A 25,411-nucleotide genomic window follows, 5' to 3' on the forward strand; every position below is an offset into this window, starting at 1 on the left:
CAACAGATCACTTTCTTTTCTGGGTGTGTTAATTGTTAATCACAAAAGAAGACACAGGATATTCAACCACAGTTTACAGAAAACCTACCCACAATACGAGATATTTAAATCATCACTTAAAACACAATGTAAACATCAAAAGTGAATTATCGAATGAATATATAATGAAGCCTAAAACAACTGATTCAATTAAAATGTATTTATGAAATTAAAGAACCTGCTAACCACGGCTTTTACCAAAAATGAGTATCCGTTATTATTTATAAACAAGGAATTGCACAAAAGATTGCAGAAAGATAACAACAAAACATCATAAGCAATACAGAAATACTCACAAGAAGGGATTAAAAGAATCTTTTCTAATCTTAGAGACTTTAAATTATCTGACTTGTTGTCTGATATTAAATAAATATGAATGCACAAATTAATACAAATAACAAAGACATATTTTACTCAAATAACACAAATATAATAACAAACTATTTGCACAAAACTAACAAGAGGGATCATTTCTTTCTTCTTCTTATGGTGCCCTATCCAATTAGTGGATGTTGGCGACAATTATGGCATACTGGCATACTCCTCTCGGTCTTGTGTGGCTCTAAAGAGTGCATGGGCATCGAGGTTTGTCCAATCCAACCTTATGTTTTTAAGCCACGATTATTTCTTTCTTCCGATGCCCCGTTTTCCATTTATCTTCCCTTCCATAATAAGCTTTAAGAACTGGTACTTGAAATTTCGAAATATATGACCCAGATAAGCAGTTTTTCTTCTTTTTATTATTAGCAGCAATTCTCGTTCTCTGCCCATTCGATTTAATACTTTGATATTTGTTGTGTGATCTGTCCAGGAACTTTTAAGTAGTCTTCTAGATACTCACATTTCAAAGGCCTCCAATCGGTTCATCACATTTGCCTTTATGGTTCAGGTTTCTACACCATATAGCAGTATGGAGTGAATATAACATTTTACAAAGCGATATCGAAGCGTTAAGTTAAGGCTGCTGTTGCTTAGCAAGGTTCTCATATTAGTAAATGTTGTTCTGGCTTGCTCAATCCTGCTACGTATCTCTATGTCTGGATCTAGATCTTCAGTTATCCACCTACCGAGATATCTGAACTTGGGAACCTTTTGGATGTTCTTATTGTTTAGTCTTATATTTAATTCCATATTTTGTGTTCTGCTTACCACCATTACCTTCGTCTTGTCTATAATAATCTTCAAGCCCAGTCGTTCTCCTTCAGTGTTTATTCTATATATTAGTCGTTGTAGCGCTTCTTGGCTATCAGCTATTATTACTGTATCATTAGCATAGCGAAGATTAATAGTCTTTCCGTTGATTTTGATTCCATCTTCAGTGTCACTTAAGGCTCTATCGAAAATCGTTTCAGAGTAAAGATTAAATAGGAGGGGTGACAGAACACAACCTTGTCGTACACCTTTTTCGATTGAGAAATATGATGTAGATTCCAGTCCAACCCTCACAGATGTCACTTGATTCATATAAAGGTTCTTTATGATTTTAAGGTCATTTTCATCTATCGAACGTTCCTAGAGCAATCATTTCTTTATTGGACTTATTCTGTTTTCTGTATTCTGTGAAGCAAAAAGTTTTTTAATTCAGAATCCAGAATTATACATTCTCAGCAGTGATAAATGTAACACAACTGTTGCAATATTCAAGAAAGATTTAAATAAAAGTGAATTCTAAATGACATCAGATATTTTAAGCAACTAAAAAATAATCCAACATGCACATTGCAACAAAAATCAAACAAACAAATCAAACTTATATTAAAATTGGCTAACAAAGGTATCATATCTGCTGGTAAATCAGAATCATTGAAACTTTACAATTAATTAGCTCCACGATTCTACGCATTGCCAAACATACATAAACCTACTCTCTTAATGAAACCAATAATTTCTTCAATAGATTCTTCCAATAGTAAATTATCAAATTTTATAACAATATTTTTAACAAATGCATACAATTTCAAAAATGACTTAGTAATTGAATATTCTTTTGTTTTTAGTAATTTCATAATAAATGATGGAAAAATTCCAGAAACAATCATTTTAGTAAGTTTTGATGTAATATCTCAATATACCATCATTACTTCTTATTTAATTCTAAACAGAATAGAAAAATACGGGAACCAGATCCGATCACATTGTACATTAAAATTAAATACAATAAAAGAAATATTATATTTTTATTTTTGATACAATCTATGCAAATTTAATAACAATTATTACAAACAAACATCAGACATTCATATGGGAAGCTCATTTTCACCAATAATTTGCAATCATGCTCTTGATGATCTCATAGAGGAATGTTTAAAAATAATACCTTTTCATATTTAATTTTTTCATATTTCTCCATAAACATTTTGTAGATGATTTAATTCTTGCAGTACCCAATGACAAAATAACTGAGGTCATAAATATTACATAACAACCAATATAACCAATTACAATTCACTGCAGAAAGAAAACAAAATAACAGTATCCCTTTTCTAGATATGAGTCTCAAAACAGAATGGTATCGAAAACCGATTGCTAGCAATAGATTCATAAATTACTATTCGGAACATCCTACAAGAATGAAAATAAACTTTATTTTGGGACCAAAAAGTAGAGTAACTAAAATGTCTCATCCAACATATAGGGAACATAGTTTAAAGAGACTAAAAAACATACTAACAGAAAACTTTTATCTTCTAGGCCTACTTAATAAATTAATGTTTAGTACTGCAAACTCTCCAACCTTCATCACATTGATCGGCAATACCAACAATAAAAAACAAGTCACAGTAAAAACGGCAAGCCAAGAAATAGACAACAGCCCGACAGTTAACTCTTTATACCAACAACACCACAAACTTTTGGGTCTTTACCTTATATTCCATTCTTATCACCGAAACTTCTCAAATTATTTAAAGGATTATAAAACAGAAAAATTGCCTCTACAAATGTTAAAACCATAGCACATTTATACACTAAAACTAAAGACCCTCTTATAATAACCAAGGAAAGTACTAAAGTAGTGTATCAAATACCAGACTGTGATAAGGTTTATATACGAGAATCTTCTCGTACATTACACAGCAGAATCATTTCTCACAAAAGTGATATAAAAACAAACAAATCACAAGCTTGTGCATTAGCCGACCACTCGATCAATATAAATCACACATTTAATTTTTCATAAGCTTCAATTCTAGAGAGGCAGAAAAATGAACAGAAACGGTTATTTTTAGAAATAACACATGTAAAGAAAACTAAAAAAAGTATAAATATAAAATTAGATATTGACAAATTAAGTAACATTTATTGTTACATATTAACATATCAACAAACAATTGACATACGATCATAATCTCATTTTCTATCGACATCCCAACATTAGAAAACTTCATATATGCTTGAACTAAATTGACTGGACTAATTTATTTTTCATCGACAATCAAATTAATAATAAAAACTATTGTAATTGGTTTTGCTTTCCACATAAATGAACTGTATAGTCGTTCATATATTATGTATGTTAATCAACCAAACATCACAATAATATAATTTTAAGGAACACATTTTTTTTTAATTTTAATATGTGTATAATTAGAGCCACTTCTTTGATGTTTCTCTTTTTACCATCCGTTTCTTTTAGGACTATATTTGATAGAGTTCATTCCATTGAACCCTATGTTCATTATAAATGCGTGTTTACATATCGGAGATCTATTAAATTCTCTATTTTTGATTAGATTGATGTTCACTTATTCTAACATTTAATGAGATCAATTGTGTAGCAAATTCCTCGGCAGAATGTAGTAGGATCTGGTTACCCATATTAAAAGAGGAAGTTATTAAAAGGAAAATACCAGTATTAGTAAGTCGGTAACATATAGAGTATACATCATTTATGTTTTTTAAATAACAAACATATAAAATCAGAATTTGGTGTTTATTTAAAGTAAACTAAATGCACGACCAAATACTTACCATTTCGGGATGGTATTATGAGGTTTTTTTCCTGGTTTTTCCCTCATAATTTACTATGGAATCACTAAAAGGAGATTTTTACTGTCATTACGGCATGTGTTTGTCTTTTAAAGACGAATTACATGCTATGATTTTTTCTGATGGATATTCTCAAGTTAAAGTTGATTTCATGTAATCGAATGACGTATCTTACAAGTAAAGTCGTCCCAGGAACGCAACTCAACAATATTGGCAATGTCATTTTAAAATCGTCTACTTTAAACTGTATAATGTATGTCTTAATTGTCAATATAAATGAGTCAGATTCAATTAAATTATTAGAAGAATTTTTCACCAAGTAACAAAAAAACAAAATTTGTTTAATTTACTAATGTTTGTATTTTGAGAACGATTTTTTTTTTTTTTGTGGCATTGACTTTCGTCATTCAGCCAGTCTCGAAAGGTTATAATATATTCCTTAAAAAAGTATAGACAGATAAGTACAGATTATTTCTCTCAGACAAATGCACAGCGATATCCCTAAAACGAAATAGACGAATAATTAATAGAAGAACACGTCGAAGGAAAATACAAGGACACTCGCTTCTCGTCTAGGGGTCCGTCAAGACATTTATTTAACAGACAAACAATACTGGACCACGGATAAGGTATTGTTACATATAGGATAAACAAAGGGTACAAGTCTAATCCTATACACGCTCATGAAAATTTTCATGAACGAGTACCAGATTTATAAAGCTATGCATGTGTCTGACAAAAATTCTATAATTAAATTATATATTGTTACAGAACCCATGGCTAACAAAGACTGTATATTATATGGAGCGTATGTATTGCATTTAGTTAATTTTGTATACAGGGAGTTTGAATGCTGAATAAATTTAGGACATTCAAAGAAGATGTGATCGAGGTCACCTAGCTTGCCGCAATGTTTGCAACTATCATCATCGATGACTTTAATTTTAAATAAATGGCATGGGTAGCATGCATGTCCAAAGCGTATTCGATTTATAGTAGTAATATATTTACGAGGAGCTTTGGAATTCTGAAACCAGGTTGTTTGAGGTAGAGTTGGTTGTAAAGAGGTATACCTTTTAGAGTTTGTAGAACAGTAATGTTTCCATTGCTCTTTCCATCTAAGTTGATGATTTTTTTTTGAAAATCGTAGTAACATCTGATGTGTTAAGCATATATTTCAACGTAGAGCCAGTTGTTACACTCATTTTAGCCAAGTGATCTACATATTCATTGTGTTTGAGACCAATATGTGCTTTGACCCAAATAAATTTTATGTTGACTCCAGTCGATGATAAATGATACAATCGGTCTTTTATTTCAAATATGTAGGGGTTGCTAAATGTTGAGGGTAATTCAATGTTTTTTATGCTCTGCAAAACTGAAAGGCAATCTGACAGAATTAAGATATGTCTATTACAGGTGTTTTTAACATATTTTAGAGCTTCAAGTATAGCTATTGATTCCGCTGAAAAGATTGAAAATTCATATGGTAGTTTATACTTGAAATCTACGTTTGTAGCAGGTAAAAAGTATGCGCATCCCGTCCCTTCTGTTGTTTTTGATGCGTCCGTGTATATTACTGTGGCTTCCCTATAATCCTGCAATAGAGATATTAGAAGATTGCTACTCATAATGGTGTTCTCACTATAAGTGGGTATTATAACCTGAGTTCTGTGGAATAAAGAATAGTAGTCTAAGCTTCTGTCAACCGTGTCCAATTTCTTGAAAAAAATAGGATTATTCTGTAATGCCATGCATAAAGGCGGGGAAGGTTTTTTCTCCCAATATTTGTTTGTAAGATCTGACTCGTTAAGTTGACGGACGCTTGAAAATAACTGGGAGTTAGTTAATAGAATTTTAAGAAGGCTTTTTTCACTTAAAAAATTTCTTTTATTTTCCAGGGGTAGCTCAGCGGCTTCAACATATAAGGGTTGTATAGGGGTTGATCTCATAGCACCCAAACATATCCTCATAATAGAATTTTGAAACGTGTCGATTTTTCTTAAAAGGTTCTTAGAGGCGGAACCATAAAGAGTAGCACCGTAATCTAGAATAGATCGTATATATGCGCGATAAAACAACAAGGATGTTTCTACATCGCAACCCCACCACGTTTTAGTTGTCATTCTGAGGAAATTGCTGCCTTTGTTACATCTATCAAGCATGTACTCTATGTGTTGTCTCCAAGTTAACTTCTTATCCAAAATAAGGCCTAGATATTTGACATGATTTTGAAGCTTAAAACATTGATCGTTCAGAATGATATTTTCATTTGTAGGAATGTTGTGTCTTGTGAAGATAGATACTACTGATTTTTCTATAGATAAATTGAGACCATTCTCTAAGAACCATGAAAAAAGGGATTCACATACTTTGCTAAGGCTTTGTATACAGGTTTCATATTTTTTGTTTTCTGTATAGATGCAGAAATCGTCGGCATACTGTACGATTTTGAATGAACTGTTATTTATTTGGATGTTATGTATGTCAGAGCTGTATATATTGAATAAGATTGGAGATAAAACTGAGCCTTGTGGTATACCTTGATAATTATATCGCGGTCCAATTAGCTTGTTATTATGATCTCTTACATAGATGATCCTCTTTGTGTAAAATCCAATTATTGTATCCACGAATGCGATTGGCATATGAAATAAATTAACCATTTTATTTCTTAAAGTTAACAAGCAAACTGATTCGTATGCTCCCTCAATATCCAAGAATAGTCCTGTTAAATAGTTGTTTCTGGTTAAGGTATTTTGTACATCTACCACAATGGTTGTTAGAGCATCTAGTGTTCCAAAGCTTCTTTTATAACCAAACTGATTTTCTGGTAGCAAATAATTTTTTTGTAACCACCAATCCAGTTTAAATTTTATGAGTCTCTCTAGAGTTTTAAAAACACAGGAAAGTAACGATATTGGTCTGTATGAATTTGCAATATTTGGATCTTTACCAGACTTTAGGATAGGAACCACAATGGCGTTTTTAAATGAATCAATAACGATGTTATTTTGAATGATGTCATTAAATACCTGTAACAGCAGATCTTTAGCGGCTCTTGGTAGGTTGATTAACATAGGGTATTTGATTTGATCAATCCCTGGGGAGGTATTATTGCAATTTTTGAGAGCGAAATCTAATTCAGATTTAGTGAAAGGTTTCAACAAAAAGTGATTGGATTGGTGACTTTGTTCGGATTGGTTAGAGAAATATTGAACCCAGGGAGGAGAAACTTTATTAAAGAAGTCATCTAAAACTTCATTGCTGAAAGGTTTTATACTATTCTGCGGTTTTCGATTCATTTTGTTGGCCTGTGACCATATTTGCTTAGCAGAGGTATTTTTGTTTAAATTGGAGCACCATTTGATCCAACTGGATTTAGCTTTTTGCTTCAACTGACATTTTAAGTAGTTATCAAAACTCGATGAAAGTTTGTAAGCTTTTAAAGCCTTTTTTCTTTCATTAATTATAATATCACATTCAGGGTCCCACCATGGTGGTGGGGGACGATTTTTGAGTTTAAGAATTTTATATTGAGGGATAGATTTTGAAGCAGATTCATTAATACAATTAATAAGAAAATTATAATTTTCGTAAGTGTTTAAAGAGATACTATAGTTGACAAACATGTTTTCTATTAAGGATGTATAAAGTGACCAATTGGCTTTATTGATATTCCATTTGCTTTTTGGATAAATTGTTTCATGTGATGTGTTAGTTGTGGAAATGTTTATGGTTATAGCAAAATGATTTGACCCTAAGGTATCTGAAGATACGGACCAGGAAACTTTACTGGCTAGATTAGCTGTACAGAGAGAAATGTCAATCATAGATTTCTGAGTACCATATTTGGAAAGATATGTGGGTTCCCCATTATTCAAAATAATAAGATCTAGGTCCTCGACACTGCTGACGATTTGATGACCTGCAGCATCATTGTGCAGTGAGCCCCATAAAGAGTTATGAGCATTCATATCCCCTCCAATTATACAAGGTGATGTAACTTGAGAGAAGATATTTTTCCAATCATCTTTAGAAGTATGGACTTTAGGAGGCCTATACACAGACAAGAAACTTAATTCTAAATTGTTAAATTTAACGGAGATGCCACAAACTAAAATTTTATCATTGAAATTTTTAGTAATATTCACTTGACAGAATGAGATAGAAGTTTTAATCAAAATTGCTACACCGGCATATCCATCGTATCTATCCTGGCGGATTATATTATAACCTTTAAATATATAGTTTTGATTTGGTTTGAACCATGTTTCACTTAACAACGCTATATCAATGTTTTCAGCTGTTAAAAAATGAACTAAACTATTTTTATTGGATGCAACGGACCTTCCGTTCCATTGTAAAATTCTCAGAGTTGTTTGTCCTTGGAAAACCTTATTTACTGAAGATGTCCTCCAACATCTGATTCTAACGAATAAGTAAAAAGTTGTATAATAAAATAAGTGAAAACATTCATATTTGTTTTTTTAATAGTGCATTTTGATCTTGGATTAATGTTTAAATAAGAAATACTGCCAGAAAAAAGTTCCATTTGAATTACATAATTTAGATAAATAATTTTGATTTTGATATATGCTAAGAATTTTATTTCAATGTTTTAGTACCCTCCAATACTGAAAATATTTTTTGATTTATGCTCTCATTATCTACAGATTTTAAATCCTCAAGTGTGTGAATATTTTTTAAAAAATTAATGACACACTCCGTCACTGCCTGAGCAATATCTTTATTATCACCTTCTGTGGGTTGAAAGGTAGATTGCTTTGGATACTGGGGAAGAGGATGTGATGGTCCAAAACGGAAGTTAAACATGGGAGGGTTCTGTAAGTTTGGGGATGAGGGAGAAGTAGTGGCTTTACGTTTTTTGTTGTTATGGGTTAGTGCCATAGGTCTGCTACTATCCGAACGTTGAGAATTTGTAGGTTGTGGCTGCTGGAAAGCATGTTTATTACCAGAACTTTGAGGTAGTTTCGGGAAATCTGCCTCGTAGTTTGTTAAGGCAGAAAAGCGATTGTTCGTTGTTATTTCTGAATATGAAGATTGAAAAAGCTTTTTGGCTTCTAAAAAGGATACTTTTTGTTCTATCATCAAATTTTTAATACGTTTCTGTTCCTCGTAAATTGGGCATAGTTTGGAAATCGATGTATGCTGTGTACTCTTGCAATGTATACATGATTTATTAAATTCAGAACAGTTATGTTCTTCGGTTTTGACAGATCCACATAAAATACAATGTTCTTGGCTGCTTTTGCACTGTTTTGATATGTGTCCGAATCTCAAACATCTATAGCATTGTGTGACCCTGCTTATAAACTTTTCCACATTAAAATAAACAAAATTAACGGATATATGGCTGGGTAATATGTTTCCTTCAAAGCTGACTACAATGGTCTTCTTAGGTACATACTCAGCTTTACCATCTTTTTCAATTTTCCTGTGCATTCGTCTGATGTCTAGAACCCTTGAGTTTGAATTTATGTTTTGTTTTAAATAATCAACGTCGTAACTTGTGTCAACGTCTCGGATCAGACCCTTGACCTCTAAAAGGTGATTAGGTATGAAAGCTTTTAAGTTTAATTCTTTTAAATTTTTATTTGTGACCAACTTATTAGCTTCTGCTATTGAATTTAATATTACTTTAACGCGATTTCTACCTATTCCCTTAATTTCCTGAATGTTTTGTACTTTTAGATTTTTGTGTAAAATATGTCCTACAAACATAGGATGCAAACGACCCAAACTTTGCTGATTAGTTTTTTCAACATATACGCAATAATTATTTAACAAGTACTTATCTGGATTTATCGAGTCAAATAGTTTTGGTTCGTCCTCCTTAGCACCTATTGTTCCCGTTTCCATGACGGCAGCAGTACTTTCCATATTGGAAAAACTATCACTTTCACAAATAACTCCACTATCACCATCTGGCGTCTTATTTTTTACGCTCCCCATGGCGGGGGCGAAGTTTTTAAAATCTAACTTATTTAAATTGTTTTGATAAATTTAGCAACACGAAAAAACAAAAACTTGAACACTAATTAATAACAAATCGGTAAGCCGGTTATTGTTGTTTGACTTCTCTCTTCGAAGGTTCAAACGAAACTGTTTGAGAACGATTGCCGAAGTGGAAATTAAAACGTCAATAAACGTACTTTAACCTTTAATTGTGGCTTATTCCCATTTCAATAGTAATTACTTTAACATGCCACAAGAAAATAGCTTCAGAACAATACTAAACTTAAAATGTATGTTCATATAGTTACTATATAAAAATGTATCCTTTTTATTTTCATAATATGTATGACGTCATATAGTGTAAGATAGTGGGAGTAAACGGTAATTTGTTGCAAAAAAGTAGATAACTAATATAAATTACCGTATAAATTAATAAGTCGTAAGATAATAGAGCCTTTCCACTGATAACGAATGTACTATATATATAGATTTATCAAATCAATCAAATTTTGCGTCCGCTTTTTGTAATTTGATTTAAGATTCCATTAAAAATTTTTGCTTTAAAAATATTGTATTCTGGTTTCCATTTATCTTTGTCGTTTATATTAGTGTAATCTTATACATTCAAATTGCAGGAGAAAATCCTTTTATGGTAATGTGAGGCGGTATATATTTTTCCCTATTTGAATGACAACTGTTCTTGTGACAAGTCAGCATTTATGAGAGTTTTTTCTTCTCCATTTCACACTCTGGATTTGCTGCTTACCCGCTTGAGCTTTTCGTTATCGTCGCAATTTGTATCCAAGAGCCCAGATTTTTTATTATGGCTTTGTATCTGTTTACGACTTTTTCCCATAAAAGATCGTCAGTAGTTCCATTAACATTTAATCCAAACATGTTTGAAAAAGGTAACATGTATCTTGGCTAATTTATATCTAAAATTCTTGGTATAAAGATTGTTCGCCTTTCTCGTATATTATAGAAACTGCATAATTATAAATAATTGTCTTTTTCTTTTTCTATATCTGAATATATAATATGCTGTTATAAAATTGCTAATTGACGAAAACATCCAGTTTTTTTTTATCTCCAACAGATAGCACCAGGATTATTATCGCGATTTAAATAAATTAATTTCAAATGATGAAAAGGTTGCCAATGTCAGTCCATAATACTAGTGTATAGGAGATGCGTATTGACTCATCCCTTATACATTCAAACTAATTTTATTTAAAAAACTATTTATATTTTATTGAAACAATTAGTTTAACTATTATATTCAATTGTTTATTTATGCAATTTTAAAGAGGTTATAATTATATTATCCTATTATATAATTGAAAAGTGAACGTCAAAAAATTAAATTTTCATGTTTTGCAACAAATGATACCTGCCTTGTACCCCGTTTTTACCAAATTAATTTTAATTAAAGGTTTATTTACACTGTATTAAAATACATATTTGTTAAATATATTTCGCAGTTTATTTATACAATTTAAAACAGATTATTAATATTAGAATAAAATTAATATTACAATTATGGCATTTATTAGTATATGTAACTCTAACAACAGCTGTTAACAGACATGCATAGATGTTTAATATAGATTTGTATTAGTTGACGTTTTTTTAACACTTATTGGGGCAAATAAAACAATAATTAATTCCACTTTTATTGTATTTCGGTGTGATTGAAGTTTTTTTCAGTATTGTAACAAATCCTACCACGTGCATGCCGAGGTCTCTGTACAATTCATGGTACACCATTGATGTGTGCTTTGTTAATAACGGAAGAGGATACAAGCGAGTATACATGTACCTATAAAATCTTAGGGAAGGCATTTATATCTCACAAAAACTAAATTGCAGACGAACACAAGAAAATGGTCCTCAGTCCAGAGCACCCCTTAAACAGTGAGAGAATGCAAAGAATCCCTCCGCTGACTACCATTGGGATTTAAGAAAATAAAATACATATAATACAAATATATGACAGGTTAGCTACCTGGAACGTACGCTGGCTATTCTGAATAATTTGTACAAATTTCGCTTATACCTGAACTATATGAACCCACTACTGGAACAGTTAAAGTACTTGACGCACTCTTCAATGAACTCCATTTAGAATAAAATTCTAGACAAGGATTTATACCGCCCCTACAATTATCTATTATATTATATGGGTAGCATATTCTGAGAAGAGCACTTGAAGGATAAGTAAAACAGTTGATGATAGTGGATAGACTATATAACAATCATCTACACATAACCATGATTGACCAGTTTAAGGTTGTAAGCTCACACTTGTATTTATGATCATTAATCATAAACACAGGGTTAGAAACAAATAAAACGTAGATGTGATCTAGCAAAAGTCCCCGCATAAAAGATTGCCAAAATATGGAAGGACTCTGAAATTACATGAACTCTAAAAATTATGTTGGTCAACTGCTTAATATTTCCAATACGGATGTGAATCTTGGACCCTACGACAAACAAAAAGAAGAAAGGTAAACGCCACTGTATTGTTTTGGTAAGGAAAAATATTACGAATTTCGTTGATCTACCACAGGACAAATATTTTAATTTTAAATGATCTAAAGGTCAGCAAACGACTTTCCAGTAAAGTTTATCTCCAACAATTAAAATACTTTGGACATGTTATGAGAGCATACACAGAAAACATAAGGTAAGGTAAAAGGCTAAAAGGCTGAAGATTACGTGGAAGATCCCCAAGATGGATCGACCTAATTAGAGGGATATGCAAAAGTCCTATGCATGAGTCAAAAATGAACAGAGACAGAGATCTTTGGAGACAGACTACCGAGTGGACTGAACTAAAGAGCGAGACATTTTGTCTAACAAATTTGTTGTGTTGGTTTGTGTTTATTGTTGACAGAATTACGTAACAAAATATTTAAGATCATGGTTATTGTATCTTTAGTAGATGCCATTGCTTGGTTGCTTAAATCAACCAGACGTTTTCTATTATAATATACATATATTTGTAATTATTAAAGAACGATAAGTAATGGAAATAAAGTATCTAAGGATTACAAAATCCAACCATGGAGGTGGAAAGGGCAAATAGATTAGTAGAATGTCTTAATAACACTGTATGGCGAAACCGACTTAATAACATTAAGATTAAATCAAGAAATTATAATGCCAGTCTAAGACCGATATTGACGTACGCATTTAAAACAAGATTCGACTCAGCCAAAACACGGAGGAGACTGGAAACAGCAGAAATATTAATAATAAAAAGAATTACAGGGAACACCTTAAGAGACCGAATTAGGAGTGACGAGATCAGAATAAAATGTTGTTCAATATCACAATATCACAAATAAGTGTTGTTAAAATTGCCAAGTGGTAGAAGAGGTATCGGCCGACCAAGCAAAAGGTGGAGTAACAATTTTTTATTATTTATGTGTTATTACACGGTTTTTATGTATATATTTTATATATACATAAAATAAATAAATAGCATCATCCATATTTTTTATTATTTTACAAACGATAACGTAAAATCAACGTAAAAGTTAAAAAAATATTTTTTCTATTTTATAAAAGGTAAATATAAGCTTGTGTCCAAAGCAATCTTAAAAGTTGAACTGTTTTGTAAAAAAGACAGACCTTTTTGAAATCAAAGCATTAAAAATAATTATTTTTTACTTTCATATTATTTGTTTATTTTAGCTTGGATACGGTTACCATAAACACACTTGTACACACCTAGGGCATAATAAGCGGACATTATGGCCTATAACGCCATGTTGGATAAGAAAAAACCAAAATGTTTTTGCTTTTTATTTTAAATAATTTTGAAACGAGTTTTGTTTCACCTTAACAATCTTTATAAATATTAAAAGTACAATTTTTTTTTCTTCTTCTTTGGATTTTCCCATTATGAGTTCGCCGTTTTCGCACTCTACAGCACTTTGTTTTCCCAGTCACCTTCTATGAGGACTTTTTCTATCATAGCATTTACTATGTATGTTTCTCATCTTATAGCATGTCTTTCTCTCCGTCTTCTTTCCGGCGGGTCCTAGTCCAATATTCTTTTTGGCCAACTGTGCTCTGGAATTCTTTTTACATGTCCGTACCACTAAAGGGCTCTGTTTTCCAAGTTTGTCGTCATTGTGCATTATATTTCCGTTCTGTTCCATATTTCCTCTGTTCTTATTCTATCCGCTCTGGTAATATGTAGACATCATATGTGAAATGTGTTCTATAAAATCTAGTACATCTTGCATCAATAAAAAGTCTGACATAGATAAACTGAGCAACATTTATTTTTACTTACTGGAGAACATCCAAAATAAAATAAATATTTACCTCTATATAAATTACACTTGTATGCATAACATGTTGCATATCATTAAAACAGGTTTAAAAATTAAAAAGCAAAATCACCCAAGATGGGCCTCTAGTATTTCTTAAAAAGACACCTAGTTACCTTTTATTCATAGGGTTTTTACTTTCTGTTCTCTATGTGTCAGAGTTAAAACACACCAGTAAAAGATACCATAAAATAAGTTTTACTATCTTTACCTAAATTTTAAAAATTTTAGAATGTATTTTGTCCATTATTTTATATTTCATATGTGGGTTTTTAATGTTGAGTGTCAATGCTTTTATAAATAATCTCAACGACTATACTAAAATCACAATCAAGATGCACTAGAAATAAACTAACAAAGACACGTTAAATGTTACAAGGAGCACTCTTAAATAATGATTTACAATGTATATACATTGTATAAATCCCAAATCATGATTTACAAAGTTTATACATTGTAAATCATAATTCGGGAGTGTTCCTCGTAACATTCAAGTGTCTTGGTTTGTTTATTTTAAGTGCGTCTTTATTGTGATTTTAGTATAGTAACTTGCACTAAAGAATTGTGATATTTTATAAATATTTAGATATTTTTCTTATAATAGTGTCTTGAAAAAGAAATAAAACCATTTCGAAAGCTAGACAAAAAGTTAAAAGAATGTTTCATTATCATCCCGGCCAATTTTTTGACTGCAACCCTAATAAACTGTGTTGTTTGTATATATATATATATATATATATATATATATATATATATATATATATATATATATGTTAAAAAGTGTAGGTGATAGACCAAATCCCTGTTGCGGTGATTGTGTTTGTTATTTCATTCATCATCATCATTGGTGCTACAGCCCTATAAAAGAGCCTCGACCTTCCCAAGTCTATTACGCCAGTCAGTTCTATCCATTGCCAACTGTTGCCAGTTTGCTGCGCCTATTTGTCTACCACTCTCACCTATACCATCCCTCCATCTGAGTTTTGGACTACCCCTACTTCTACTTTCCACAGGTTGTGACATAAGGATTCTTCTAGGAGGGTTGTTCTGCTGCGATCTTGCCAGATGTCCTGCTCATCTTAGTCTTCCTATTTTTATAAAGGATACTACGTCTTTACCAGCAAATATATGTTTATATGTGTGATATATCTCGTAGTTGTACCTCCGTCTTCAAACACCATTTTCACAAATGCCACCGAATATTCTTCTCAGGATCCTTCGTTTAAATGTAAGCAGGAGATTTTCATATGCCTTGGAAATGGCCCATGTCTCCGACCCATATGTGAACACTGGTTGTATAAGGGTTTTGTATATGGTTATTTTTGTTTTTTGGCTTAAGTTTCTGCTTCTCATATGTCTTCTCAGTCCAAAATAGAATTTGTTTGCTAGAATTATTTTTCGCTTGATTTCTTCCGTCATGACGTTCTCCTTGGTGATCAGGGAGTGAATTGGTGGCCGATGTTTATGGCTCTATTGTCAGGTGTTGATGCCATTATCTTAGTTTTCTCCTCATTTGTTATTTCATTGCCTAACTTAATTTGCACCTCTGTTTTTTTATACAGCCTTTGTGTTATATTCATCTATTTCCCTCTAACGTGTATTTTTTTATTGGTTCCCATAGATGGTTCCTGGGCACACTGTCATATGTTTTTTCCAAGTCTATAAAGCTCGTAGGTATTTAATATTTTTCTCTTTTTCAATATATTTAATGACCCATGTGTTGTTTTATTTTTTATTTTGTTAACTTAAAAAAGATGCTTGCTATTAAAGGCATTACACTGATCCCACTATCGTTATTTGGTGACCTTTTGTCCCTTGTTTGATAATGGAGAACATATATGATAGATTCCATTTCTCTGGAATCTCGTCTCCTGCTTCGGTTTTATTGAACAACACTCATGAGAATGGCACGATATTTCACAATTTTGTTAATAACTAAATATAAATAAATGACATGAATCCATAACTGAATATAAATCCTACTGACAACAACATAATTTATAATCAACAAACGTCAAAATGTCAACAACTGTCATAAACTACTTCGAACAAATAAAAATGTCTTAATTTTAGTTTTGAAATTGTGTGAAGTGAAAAATAAAATCTTGTATATACCACTAGTGTTACCGGATGATTACGCCTATCGAGCAACATCCATCTCTTGGGTTAGAGGCCCTCTGGCTGGATTATATTGCTCTCTGGGCGTAATCACCTTAATAACACCGTTGGTACACAATAGTTACAGTAAAATGCTGAGGCGAGCATCAAGGAACTAGCGCCTCAAGATGGCATCGTCACGAAAGTAGCGCCACAAAATGATATCGTCACAGGTAGCGTCATAAAATAGCGGTTCATCGGTTTACTATTCCCGATCAATTCGTTTCTGTTTATCATATATTTACTCTAAGAAGGTTTAAAATAAAAATTGCATAAAAAATAAATAACAAAATCTAGATAATAAATGAGAAATAAAAAATTAACAGAATATCTGTCACTAACAGATTTGATTCGCGACTATTGTCAAAATTTAATAAAAGTCATAAATGTCATCCGATTAATAACATTAAATCATCTGCTTAAATTTTTATAATAATCCTCGCTTTAAACTAATTTTATATAGATACACTTATTATTTTTAAACAAGTTATTTAGTTTATATAATAATTAAATTTACCATCAAATGATATTTCTTTATGTTTTATTATTATTATTTGGTCTGAATTTGACAGGTTTGTCATAAGTAAACAACGTATGCTTTGTTAATACGTGGCTAATAGGTAATATAATTTTAAAAATGTTATTTAAATAAAAAAAAACATGAAACATAGTATGAAGCTACGCGCTACTCTACAGTACCGGCTACTATTCCACTTTTCTGTATTTCCGTTTTTGAGATATGTATTAAAAATAAAACACCTGGAAATATCAAAAATCGAAGAGGGGTAAATTTAAACAAAAGTAAACTCTAAATTGCCGTGTTATAAAAAATTATTCGATTACCGGTGAGTATTCTTAAGAAACTGTAAACAATTTTATGTTAAACTCTTATCTTCTAATATTTGTTAGAAAATACACGTACGGGCTTAACATTTTCTACAATTTTTTTGAAGTTAAGCTAAAAATCTGATATATAGAGCTGCAATTTTTTTATTAGAGATTAAATCATGACGTGAAATAAATAGAAAGCAAAAGAGATTAAGTACGGACATGGGGACAGTTTGTGAAGACGTATATTCGGAGCAGTCATTTAATCAATCCACTGGATCTACCAGTAAACTACAGGCTGTTCACCTTTATGCTTTTTATTTGTGGTAATAGGTTTTATGAGTTTGAAAAAATTTTATTTTAATGATGAATTAAAAGTTGAAAAAATTTAAAAGGTTTTCTAAAAAAAATTTCTAAATATTGGTTACTGAAAATTTTTATACAATAATGGATATAATTACAATTAATTGCCTTAAATCTGTGACTTGTTTTCCACTAGCTTTTGGTCCCTGAATCCAAAAATAACTGCAGATTTGTTCTATTACTTTAAGAAAACTGGATACCCCCAAAATTGATACAAATTATCCAAAATAAGGAAGTAAAAACTTACCAAATATACTGTTTACAAAAGCTTTTACTGTAACCTAAATTTTATTTATATAAATAGTTGTTTAAGTAGCGTACGGTAACTACATATTAAAACAAAAATTTTCGTTCGTAGCTTTTTATGGAATGTTGTGTATGACGATCTGAATTCTCGCTTGATGCTCCAAAAATAGTCAGCCATAATATGTACATCTCATCTACCTTCATTCTGTACCTCTATGAACTTAAAATTTTTAATGAAATTCTTTATCCGGCTTATCATTGACATTATTAAATTAATAGGGTTTTTCAGGAAATCAACTAGGTATTCTGGCATTGTTAGAGTAAAATATTCGTCTTTAAGAAGCTATCGAATTTTTGGACTATCAAAATCTATTGACTATTTTCTCAAATTAAAAGCTAGAAATTACCGAAAAACAATACTTGAAACAGTATACTTCAATTAACAAATTTGAACGAAATGTTTTATAAGACCCAATTTTCTATAGATACTAGGGATGGGAAAAACCTACCGGTTTTAATCGAAAACCGGTTTTTTTACTTCGCAATAACCGGTTTTATCGGTTGTTTTTTGTCCCGGTCATAACCGAGATATGTCATACCGGACATATTTTATAAATACAAAAGCAAACTGAAAGTGCAAACTTGTAACCTGTTGGATTAAAAAAACCAAAAACCAGTTTTTGGAAAAACCGGTTTTTTTTTCCGGTTATAACCGCCAGGTTAAACCGTAAGGAAAAAACACCAGTATAACCGAAAACCGGTGATTTGTCAAAAACTGCCATGCCTAATAGATATAGATGAGAAATTGAATGTCTTTTTTGTAGTTGTAGTAGTTGATATATTACGTTTGGATCACCAGGTTTCACGTTACATATTGGAAGCCAATTCGACTGTATCCGATGTTTTTCACGGGGTCTACTGTCCCACATACACAAAAATTAAAAATACTTTGTATATATACGTTGCTTTCCATTCCAACTAAGAAGTAGATCATTTTTAAGCCGACCCAAATATTCATATTTTTTACTCAAATAAACTAAACACTTAGCAAGAAAGTATTGTAGCAATGATCTTTTCCTGGATCGAAAATTCTTCTCCTTGACGAGCCTATTCGTTACGAATGTTGACGATCATCATGGCAATCTTTATCTTATCTGCAGCAGCGCGGAAAAGCTGCACATATGTTGTATTGAACCAGATTTTGAGGTTCTTTAACCAAGATGTTTTTCCTGGACCTCGTTTTTCAAATATTGGCTTGAAGGAGAGCATATCTGGATTCATTTCTCATAATATGTCTGAAGAACTGTAACTTTCGAGATTTGATGATGGTCAGTACCTTTCGGTTCTTATTCATTCTTCTGAGGACTTCCTCATTTGTGACTTGGTCAGTCCACGGGATCTTAAGCATTCTTCCATATAGCCACATCTCAAATGTTTAAGGTCCACGATGCAACACCATAAAAAGGACAGAGAAGACGGAGCATCGCAGCATTCTTATTTTCCGATGCGTGCTCTAATCTCCTGGTTGTTGGTCCATTCTTCATTTATTATGGTGCCGAATTAGTTGTAATGCGTCACTCTTTCTACAGGGGATTGGTTGACGTAGAGTTGACCTTCTGTTATTCTTTTCATTCTAATTCTCATAAGCTTTGACTTCTTAATGTTTATATTGAGTCCATATTGTTGACTGTAATACGTCATTTGAGTTGTTATCAACAGGTCCTCGAAGACACTTTGTCTCAGCTCCAAATGACCGATGTAGAGTTATACGTTGCCATGTTACCAATTCCAATGGTAACTTAAACATCCTAATTTTTAATAACATATAATGTAACATATTTGTAAATTTGTAACATTTAAAGGGTTTTCACCCATATATTTTAGTGGCTCATAGCATGTACTCTTGGTTACACTGAGATGGAATTTACATTCCGAAAACGTTCTGTATTTGTAATAAAGCCCGTTTGGGTATTTTATTTATACCTTTTACTAAAAATTTGAAATAAAATTTACGTTTTTACAATTTTTTCTTAATTTCGTGCAGCGATATTTTGATGTTCTGTTTTCTAAATGCGGACGTGTTTCTGCCAACATATTAATAAGAGCTACGGTGTCTGAAGTATAATCATTCACAACCGTTAGTACATCAGAACAGCAATAGCAATTTTCAAGTAGACTTTCAATTTGCTGACTGTTAAGGCAAAAGAAAGGAGAGTGTTTATCTATATATGTTTTAATATTGTCTAAAAACTTTATGTTTTATTTCGGTCTTTTTTTTTCTGTTTCGCTCTTTTTTTTCTGTTTTAAAGTTTTCAGAAGTAGGAGATGAAACAGCAGAAGCAGTTTATGTGAAATATTTTATGTTAATGAAGGATAAGACTTTATATTGTCAATCAAGGCGTTTTCAGAATTATCTCAGAATTCATAGGGGTATTGATAGGCTGAGAGAGGGGTGTATTTGACAGTTCTGGAGTTTGGTTTGAAGATGACTCAAACAAATATGGGAGTAAGTTTTGATTTATTTGCGAGCTGTGTGCGTTGGCGGATTGTGAATTGTTGGAAGAAGAAGTTGTAGTGATTCCAGCAATAGAAGTTTGTGAAGTTTGAGCAAGAGATATGCTACTTTATTGAGTATTGCTTACTTTAGATATTATATTTAAAGTTGGTGGAACAGAAACAGCACATTGTGAAGCATTATGTCCTGCTTGCTTGCATTTAAAATAATTATGGCTGTCTAATCTAAACTATTGGTGCATCAGTAAGAGATAGTCTTGAAGTTTGCAATCTAGCAAAGTAACTAGATAAGCACGCACAACAGAGGAATGGAAAGATATTGATTTTTGTTAATGTTAATATAATTATGATGTAAATAAATACTCACAAATAATGTGTGATGTACTATTTTAACACTTGTCTGTCTATTTTAATTTTTAAATTAACGAGAGTTGTATCATCTGCGAAGTTATACAAATTTGAAAGGAAAAGTAAAGTGAAATAAACCGTGTAGATAAATAAGAAACAAAGTGGGTTCAAATATCGAACCTTCAATATTTATATCGAATATTCGACAGTGTTAAACTCAGAATAGCTGTTATTAAAAAAAACCTGCCAGTTTTCTATTTGTTAAGTACAAACTAAATAGATTAAAAGTATTTTCCCTAATACCGTATTTAAGCATTTTTTCCAACAGTTATTCATGCGAAACACAGTGAAAAACTTTGGATACACAATGTCAAAAACACAAAATGACTTTCCTCTAAGTAATCAGTTATATATCTCACAATTTTCTGTATAGCTAGTGTAGTGCTACACGTTTTTCTTAAGCTATATTTATTACATTGAAGTATTTTGTGTTTTTCTAGGTATTCTATCAAACTATCATTTAGAATGTTCTCAAACATATTGCCGAAGATGGGAATGATTGATATGGGACGATAATTTACAATTTCATCTAAAGGTCCCTCTTTAAACAGTGGTAGCATTTTTGTTACTTTTAATGCATCTGGGAAAATACCTTCAGTAAGACAATTATTATAAAGTATAATTAATTTGCCAATATTTATATCGTTTGTTGCCACATTTTTTTTTTTTAGAAATAAAAATCCGAACTGTTTAAATTTTTCAATCTATGTGTCATCTATTTAGTTTATTGATTGCACCAACGTACCAAATAATGGAGGGTTGGCTCCGTAATTATTTCTTATATATAGTATTCTAATATAATATACCTTTAATAGATTAAGAGGATATTTAATAACAAACATGTAAAAAAATCTCTTGAAATCATTATTAACTCTTCAGATTGTAATAGCGAAATTATTTGAGATTCCCCTGGACTATATGTGTCTCCCTTGGCGTGACATTTAAATTCCAGATCACATTCGAGGTTAGTATATTATTTAAGCTTAAAATTTTGTCCAAATACCTCTATAAAGGTTACTAATATATATTAATTTTTTCAGAAGTTTATTTAGCTTTGATCTTATAATTCTAGGCTTTGACATTGCATAAATAATATAATATGTATAAAAATATTACTTTGGTTGATGCGGGTATATTTGTTTAAATAAAAAAAAAAAAAATATTACTTTACATAAAATTCTTTACCACTGAGAACTTTTTTCTTTATTATATAAAATAGGTATTTGCATGTGTGATCCATACAGCATCAATCGGAAATGCGACTAAGGTACAATAATACTTCACAAAAACGAAGACGTGCAAAAATTTAAATATTTCCTTTCCTCTGTTCGTTAGGATATATTGACAAAGCATCTACCGAGCAACCATGTACAGCATGAATAATTTATTCTATATTGGCATCCAACATTCAACAAAACCAATTTGAAAAGATAAATTCCAACGAAATGAACCCATAATATTTTAGTCACATCACAGTCTAGCCCATCAACATTTCGATTATGTAAATTCTCAGCAAACTGACTGAGTTAAATCAATACAAAGCAAGGTTAGTTTCAATTTGTCGAATTTATTGAAAACAAGGGCGCCTTATCAGAAAAATGAACTTTTATTAATCTTGACGGTACAGCAAATAGAGCAAATATGATTGATGAATGTCAGCATGTCATAAAAGTAATAAATCATTGGAAAATTGAAAAAGATATGCCTTGTAACATATTTGTAGACTGATTAAACCCAATAACATAATTTTCTTTCACAAATATATTACAAATTGAATTTACAGTGGCAAATTATTATGTTTATTTAATAACATTGTAGATTTTATAAAAAAATATTGGACATTATATGGTAATAGATGTCATACACAAACATATGTATATGACATAAACAATAATAATTATGATTAGATTTGGAATAAGCTAATTATGCAAAAATATCCAAATAGGTATTTCTTATTTACGTATCAAACAAATCACTAATTCTACAGTATGTTTCGTCTGGCACAGTACGTTATGATAAACTTGGTGACATTTTTAAAACGAAATTCACTAACACTTTTTAATTTATGTTGATATTTTCTTATGAGTACAAAATATCCCAAAAATTAAAATAATTAAAAGAGTAGGTCAGGGCTACATCTTGTAACAATTAGTATTTAAGGTTTAAAGTGAAAGTGAAAGTTTAGAAGAAAGTAAAGCATTAGCAGTTACGGGAAAGTTGTAATTCGTATTTCGTACGCTGGCGATATACCACTATTAAAAAGAATAGGAGGTAATATTTTCAAAAATTAATACTACCTACAACAGCTGCTTCTTTTTATTCTTTTTCTTACTTTTTATATGCAATTCTGCTTGTTCATTGGCGGATTAATACCTCTATGGAAGATAGTCACTCCATCTTTTGCGCGGTCGTCCGATACTTCTTCTGTCGATTGGTGACTTATCTCCCGCATTTTGACGACAGGGATCTCCTCCATTTTGCTTATGTGGTTATTCTCTTCTTTGTTTTCTATTTTGTTTCCATTCGTTTACACACTGTATGTTACACTTTCTTCTAATGTTGTCACTTGTCTTTCGATCTCTCAGCGTATTGTCTGTAATTCTTATCAGTACTTTTATCTCTACCCTTTCCAGAAGCCTTTGCGTTGTGGCTGTGTTGGGTCTTGTTTCTAAGGCAAATATTATTATTGATGTTACACTGGCTTTATAAATTCTTGACTGATATCTTAGGGTTATTGTGTCTGTTTCACCATACAGTTCTATTTCAATATTAGTTGTCCTATTAGAAAAACCAAACATAAGCAAAACCAAAAACAAAAAAAACATGGGTCACACAAGAAGTAAAATCTTCTTTAGATAGTCTCAAGGGTTTGTATATTTTGAGTAGGGCATACCCTGAGCTAAAAACTCTATATAGACAAAAAAATATCAGCACAAAGTTCTTGTTGATGCCACAAAGGTTCATTTTTATTTTAACACAATCTCTGAATCCTCTTACAAAAACAAAATCACATGGGATGTTATAAAAAATGAACTTAATGGAAAACAAAAATATCACAAAATATCTGTCTAAAAATAGATGATACGAGGATTACAGATTTAGATATAATATCAAACAAATGCGAAATTGCTGGTGTGGGAACGTAAAATTCTTCGAATCATATATGGCCCTTGCAGAGACAGCGTGACAAATAAATGGAGGGGCAGATACAATAACGAGCTAGAGTCCCTATTCGGAAAAGAAAATCTAGTCAGATATATAAAGGCCAATAGACTCAGTTGGGCAAAACATGTGATACGTAGTAATGACAATCGCCTTATTAACAATGTGTTCTGGGAAAGGCCAGAGGGAAGAAGGTCTGTAGGGCGGCCTAGAAAAAGGTGGAAAGAGCTACAACTCTTCCTCACGAAGAGTTGTAGCACCATTGATGATGATGATGATCAAACAAATTTAATTATTACTTTATAGATGCACCAGTAGATAAACCAAATTTAAATTTTCAGCATTCCAACGATTTTATTAAAAATAGTTTGTTTCTATCTTATGTAACAGAGGAAGATATCTTAGACATACTAAATATAAAATTAAAAACAAAGCAAAGTAGTTTTGATGCAATCTCAGGTATAATAATTAAGAAAATTGCGTCCCAGATTTTGACACAACTTGCTCACATTATAAATGCTTCTTTCAGTACTGGTGTTTTTCCCAGTATGTTAAAAACTGCTATCATTTCACCGGTATTAAAACAAGGTGATCCTAAATTAATGTCAAATTTTCGACCATTGTCTGTTCCATCTGTGATATCTAAGATTATTGAGTTCTTCTTCATCTCGTGCCACTCCTAGCGGAGATTGGAAATCATCATGGCCACTGCGAATTTTTTGTCTACAGTATAATAAGGCTCCAATACTACTCTTACATAGTAGTATAAGTAGCATCTGAATGAAAAAACTAAGAAACTGCGATAAAGCACTAAAATAGCCTAAACCTTTTAACTTTTTTAAAGTAAGACCGTTAGTAAGTTATGAACCGTTTTGCATTCGATTCAAGAGAGCTTCAGAAAAATTCTTAAACACTTGGCGTGAGGGACAAAAGACAATTGCAGTGTTATGGGCGGAATATGCATTTTCCAAAGCGCATCTCAAAGTGCCAAAAAATGAAAATTTACAACTCGGAAAATAATCATGGAAATGAGTTCAATTTTCATAGTTGGGAGTTTTTGAGGTCGCTGAACAGGAATATTCTATTAGCGAGGATGTAAGAGGTACCTGGTGCCCCGTATCTACGTCGTATCCTAAACTTTTATGTTAATTTATTATGAGAATCGATGAAACTTATTATCCCGAGATTTTTAAGGTCGCTGAACACGAATATTGCTTCGACGATACTGTACGAGGTACCTGATGGCCTGGTATGAGGTATTTTGGAAAATATTTGAAGGACTTAAAATTATATCAATATCAAAACACGTGAAGACTATTGCATTTTCAAATTCAAAAATGACCATTGATAAATAGACAATGGAAGTTGATCCATATGTACCG

The sequence above is a fragment of the Diabrotica undecimpunctata genome, chromosome 2 (genome assembly GCF_040954645.1).
Source record: "Diabrotica undecimpunctata isolate CICGRU chromosome 2, icDiaUnde3, whole genome shotgun sequence".
NCBI classification, from domain to species: domain Eukaryota; kingdom Metazoa; phylum Arthropoda; class Insecta; order Coleoptera; family Chrysomelidae; genus Diabrotica; species Diabrotica undecimpunctata.